Genomic DNA, 6,621 nt, shown 5'->3' on the forward strand with positions numbered 1-6,621 from the left:
CTCTGATGGATCTGTCATGCCCTCCACCTCTGATGGATTTGCCATGCCCGTCGCAGCTGCTGGAGTTGCCGTGCTCATTGCTGCTGTTGAAACAGCGCTCGGTGACGCTGAGACAGCGCTACTACCAACGAAACTAGAATTGAACTGAGGCAGCGATGCAGCACTGATGGGTAGGGGTATGTTCGGTAGCACTGGTTCCTCCACTTCCTAAAGTTGCAAATTTTAATTTTTCTTATACAAGACATACTACTTTCTCACCCCATCCCACCCAATTTATTAACAAAATTAAATAGAACAAAAATCCATACAAATTAAGAGAAAGCAAGTTTCCAGAAGAAATCCCGATCTCCCCACCTCTGTCTACCACGTCATTTTAATTTATGGCAGGCCTGCTTCCACATTATACTCTATTCAACAACTGTACAGCAAGAACACTGAAAGTTAACTCAAAACCTGTGCAGAACAGAGACGCACAGATCACATTTTTTTTCTTTCTTTTCTATACTTTAGTCATCAAAGCTCTGGAGAAGCATCATCCTTTCTAACTACCCTCGCATGGCCTCAATTAAGAGTACACTCTCAAGACAAGTGAGAAAGTGTTCCTCTTGCAAAATTAGGCAGGATAGCTGCCAAAGTTTCTAAAGTCATTACAGCAGTGAACGTGGAAAAAGGTAATGTTTAAAGAAGCAGGTAGGTTCAACAACCAAACTAAACACAAAAAGCACCAAAGAAAGTCAGACTAGCAGCACTGAAGATTGTGTTCTGGTAAATACAGTCTATACCATGTATCAGGATGCAAATATAAAAATCAGAAAACAGCCTCTTAACAACTTCAATTTTCATCCCTGCCACTTACTTTATTCGATTACTAAGATTGGATGAGTTATGTTTTAAATGGCATAGGAAATCTGACCAAAATTTGTACAGTACTATCATGATCTACTTAGAAATGACTAGGAAGGGATGTAAGTTGGTACTACTGATATTCAGTGCATCCTGTAGCTTACATCTGTTTCACAGTTTTGATTTGAAAAGTTTATGGAACTTTTGATATTTGGACCATTATTTTATTTGCGTTACAGGAATAAACAACAGTGTTTACGATTTCTTTATATTGCATCATCCAGAAGTCCCATTTAATGATTTGAAACTTAAATTAACTTAAATACTTAATATTAACTTAATATTAATTAAATACTTAATGTTAACGTAAATACTTAAATTAACTTACAGGCAGCTTATATAACATCCAATAAAAGAAAAAATAATCTGAATATTCATGGTCATAGTTTTATGGAATAGATTTTTCCTATTAAAATGAGAAAAAAACTCTCTCACAATGAGTTTGGTGAGTATCAAAAACTGAGTCATCGTTAGCAGACATGCAGAATGCTCTCTTCTACTACTCTTTTTCACACTCTTGGCCTGTATCTTTCTGTACGACTTAAATATGAAACCAAAAATTAAGCTTTTTTTTTCTTTTTATACTTGGCACTCGTTTCAAGTATCATTCCTGTAGAAAAACTATACAAACCTTCACCAAAACTTCTCTTCTTAGGACTCATTCATTCAATTGCTAACGAGAAATGTTATAGTTTGAAGAATCTCCAAGGTAAGAGAATTAAAAATTTCAAAATTACATAAGCAAAGTTCAGGTATTCAAAGACAGGAAATCAATTGGAGCCTGCTCTGAAACCCACAAGAAAACAAAAACAATGCAAAAATAAAGCGGTATTGTTATAATTTACTATGATGCAATAAAACTGACACACTTAGCTAGTTACTTCAGTAAGCTCAGTGACAGCAATTAATTTAAGAGTCACTTACCTGTTCTTGTACAGCTCTTGATAAATAGTGTATTCCTCTTTCCCTTCTCATTTTGCCACCTCCGCTACTCACTCCTGAAGACAGACCATTGGACGCAGCAGTACTGAATTTGTAGCTGGTCACATTGCTAGCACACGACAGTACAGAAGTTGGGGGAAACAAGAGAAAAAAAAATTACCAGCCAAATTTTTTTTTCAAGATATTAGAGCTGTTATTAGTCCTAGAATTGAAACCTGCTGATCAGAAAAAAACTAAAGCTGTCTCACAAGTTGCTAAACGCTGGTAAATACTTGATGTTCTAAATAGGAAAAACTTTATTAACAGCAGCAATGAAAAGGACATACATAAGTGCACCGTTCACATGGGAACAATGACTAAGCCAGAAGACCTGAAATAGAAGAGCTGATTTAGATTGTTATTTTCCAGTGCTTCCTTTAAATAGGACTGGTTCTCTGATTCTGCGATGCACGTGTATCTTTTGCAGGGATATAAAAGAACAGCTCACAAAAATACAGAAAGAGTGCACATATGCACACATACACATGGGAAACACTGCCAACAGCTCTGATAGAATAGGGACGCCTTAGACTTGTGTGGCAAGGTAATATGGCCTAAGCTTCAGAAGCAGCTCTGGCTTTCGTGTGGCCATCAGCAGGAACAGCAGAGGTGTTTGGGTATGCCAACATTCCAGAAGTCTTTTCAGACATGAATACAGATCCCTTTTGTAAGGCATACAAAGGCGTTTTTCTGGTACTTAAAAAAGCCTAGCTCAAAACCAGAAAGATATCCTAATCCAAGAGCAAATGGGGAAAAAATAACCCAAACCAGAAGTGGAATAGGGAATAACTCTAACAAAAGTACTATGGCAAGAAAATGAAGTATGCCTGGAAAAACCGTGACATCAAAGCTTATCTTGCAGCCAATCAGTCAGTCAGTACAGAAGCGCATTAGATCGCACTGGAAGACACCAGGTCAAACTCCCACAATACTGAGGAGGAGAACTGGTCTAAACTTGTCAAATACTTGACAACAGCCTGCTTAGCACTGTAACTGCATAGAGGAAGACAGATCCCTAAGGCAGATGCTCAGACTTTTCTCTAATCCAAACTGTCAATCCATTAGAATTCTGAAAAAAGTCTTACATCAAAATAGATCTTCATTCAGACAACTATCGCTTGCCCATAACAGCCCATATTCCTCTTTCTGTTAACACCTGTGAGCTTCAAGGGGGCAAAGACAGTTGTCAGCCTTCAAGCAAGTCTAATCTACAATTGGACTCAGGATATAAAATATATATATATATACACACACACGCATAGATATATAGCATTGGTGGGCCAGAGATTTACTGAGTATTCCAACTCAACTGTCCAAAGGGACTCTTGCCAGCAGATCAGTGTGGTGCTCCTGCTCCAGAACATGGCACCCAACAGAGACCAGCATCACAAAAAACACTACCACCACTACCTACTCTACAAACAAAAGGTAGGGCACTGCAATAAACTTTGTGAACGAAATCAAAAGCAGTATGAGTTTGCTGTATCTCCTTCCTAAATGGAGAAGTAGAAAGGAGTTCTAGCAAAGACAATTTAGAACAGTTTGAAAAAAACATAATTAAAACCCAGCACCTGATTGCACCTGTACCAGAACCTTAAAGCCAGTCGCTTCCACCCCTAAAAAGGTGGTTGTTGTGAAGTCCAACTTTTAGATGCCAAAACAAAGTGTTGAGTTCTTTCTGCAAGCCAAAGAATGCCCATGGTCACCTAAGAATTGCTTGGCAGATGAGCATAGAGTCAACAAAATTCCCTGCTACTGTTCTTTGAAAAGAGCGACCCCCTAAAAACCGAGTGCAAAGTCTCTTAACTCAAGCATTATTACCCAAAACACCATTTGCCCAGAAGGAAAAGCCATCAATATTATCTGGAGGATAACTCATTTGACCTAAACCAAGAAAGCAGTATAACACAAAGCAGTCTCCTCAAGAAGAAATTCAATTAATTCTGCTGGATTTTTTTTATTTTAGAGATGAGTTAGCATTTGGCCTCAAATGATTCTAAAGAACACATGGTCTTCATGTGAACTCAAAGCAGACAATTAACTTCATCATGAAAGGAGTATTAAAAAAAAGAATAATAAATCATAAATCTTCCTCCATGTTTTTGCTTAAAAAATAAAGAAAAAAACACATCAATAAACATCCTCCTGAACTGTAACTCACTTCCCCTACTTCACCTTCTAAAGAATACTTCTGAAAGAATCATCCCATTAGGACAGAGCTTTCAAACTGCAAGCAATTAAATAGCTAAAACTAATAGCTTTTCCCCTAGGGAACATTAGGAGGGACAAATTATTTTGTTATAAGTAAACTGAGTTATAAACCATGAAATATCTGTCAAAGCAAAATTTGTAACGCTACAGATTTAGTTAAACTACAAAATGAGCCATATTTCCTGTAGAAGGAAAAAATTAGGCCTCCAATAGCAAAGATCCTTTCTGTGGATACAGCATTATAACGTGCCTCGTTTCCCATCTTCGTATCCTACTCAGAAGATAAACTTGGGATAAAAAGTGGTGTATCAGTACTTTTATTCTTGCTCATCTTCCTTCCTTTCATAAAAACAACAATTTTCTCAAAGTTATATTGATCTTCAAACACAATCCAGACTTTGCAGCTCCCTCAAAATACAAAATTTTCATTGGATTTCCCATTCCTTTTACTGAGAACTGTCACCACCTTTCAGGTGCAGACCGTACTGAAAAAGGAGATGTCTTTCTTCCTTCAAGTAAGTTTTAAATTAATAGATGTCATACCTTTCAGATGGTTCTGCTCGCTGTTCTGCAGGCAAAGTCTTCTCTCTCATCCCCTGCAAGTTAAGTTTAGTTCAAGACTTAGCTGAATATGTTCAGAATACACAAAGTACCAACAACCACTTCATGTGGTTTTTTGTGGTTTTTATTTATTTATATTTAATTTTATAGCACTGAATACACCTCACCTACTTAACGTTGTTCCCTAATTCAGCATTGTGGGTACAGTTCAGTTACATTTTGGGGCTAAAGTAAGCATCACTGCTTCACTCAGCATTGAGGACAAACTGATAGAACACTAAATCAAATTTGTCAAATCCTCTAACAAAGAAAGTAATTACTTTAAACAAAATGACAAAAATTGTGTGTGTGGGGGAGAGTTTTCATCAAAACTTGTGTTTGCCAACCCCGTAAAAGGGACATACTTTTCTGTTTTCTGTCATTTATCAACAAACAAGAAAAAAAAAACCTCTACCCCCCTAAAAACTAAGCAGTTGCTGCTACATTCATTTTAGAACTTTACCAAATGGAGATTGTGCTGGCTAAACAATACAGAGATTGAAAGAGTTAAAAGCAATAAGCAACCAGTATTACTGTCCACTTTGATTTCCAGCCTAAGAAGCCCATACACTTAACAAGTGGTCATTTGTACACTCAGACTGATACTGGAAACACAGATGTTTTCGCAGAAAGAGATGCCCATTTAATTTTATGGAAAATTTATCAGACTCCATCTACTCCAAAGCAATCAAAACCGATAACTCAGCACATTGTCAGAACTCTCACTTGGAGCACATAGCTCACCTGGAATAGTTTACACAGAACACGAGCATGTTTCATCAGTGACAGCTTTGTGTACATGAGAATATAAAAGGAAAACATTTCTGTCTTTTAATATTCTTTCACTGACAACAGGATGACTCAATAGCACATCATGACATCGTGAAAACAACCACAAGACACTGAGTGTTCCAAAAACAGAATTAAATCCATAAAAGCTCAATCTATTTCACAATGGTTCCCACTGCCTTAAAGCTCGCCTCAAACATACTATCAGTACTTTTTGCAAAGATAGGATAACAATTGGTTTGAGAAACATTCCAAGACTGGAAAAAAAAAACAGGCACATAAGGACTCAAAAATGTACTCACTTGGAACTTTGTGTCTCCTCTCTGGCAAATTTTGCTGGACTGAGTAGTTGAAGTCGGTGATGGTTCAGAATACCGCGTATAACGCATCGGCTGACGGTTTACTGTTGGTGTCACAAGTCTCTTAACAGGTGGAGGCTGGAATGCATTCTGGGATTCCAGCTTTGAAAGGGAAACAGCAATCAATTTATCCTTATGTCCACCCAAATTAATTCCAATATTTATTGATGAAAACAAATTACAGAACTATAAACCTCCCCCCATCGGTCTTGGCACTCAGTGAATACAATTTGAAAATTCTGAAGACCGTTCAACTTGTAGAGGGAAATCACCAGAAAACCAGTAACGAAATCCATAAAGCTATATATAAGTAGCCAAAGTCTGACTGAATTCCGTTTCAAAATTTGGCAGTTAGCTTCATAGACAAAATAATTCATGCTACCATAATTAAAATAATCCATGTTCCTAGAATATGCTCCTATCTTTTCCTCTGCCCACACTGTGATTTTTTTTTTTTAGTAGCTTAATTCATTAATTTAACATTTGAAGTGTTAAGCAACTAATTATACAGGCTTCTGGGCTTCACATCCCCTACATTTTCCCCCTTCAAAGTTACACAAACAATAGAACACACTCAAAAAAAACAACTTGTCAATCTTACAATAATCTCATTCATTAAAATATGATCCAATGCTTTACATGTGCATTAGATGCACTTCAAGTAGTGGGTTTGACTTCCCTTTTCAAAGCATTTTCACAGACCAGAGTTAATTTTTAACACAGACCACTGCGTGTTCTGCAAAACTGACTTAACTGAACTGTCAGACAGAAAACAAAC

The sequence above is a fragment of the Anser anser genome (assembly GCF_964211835.1).
Source record: "Anser anser genome assembly, chromosome: 7".
Lineage (NCBI taxonomy): Eukaryota > Metazoa > Chordata > Aves > Anseriformes > Anatidae > Anser > Anser anser.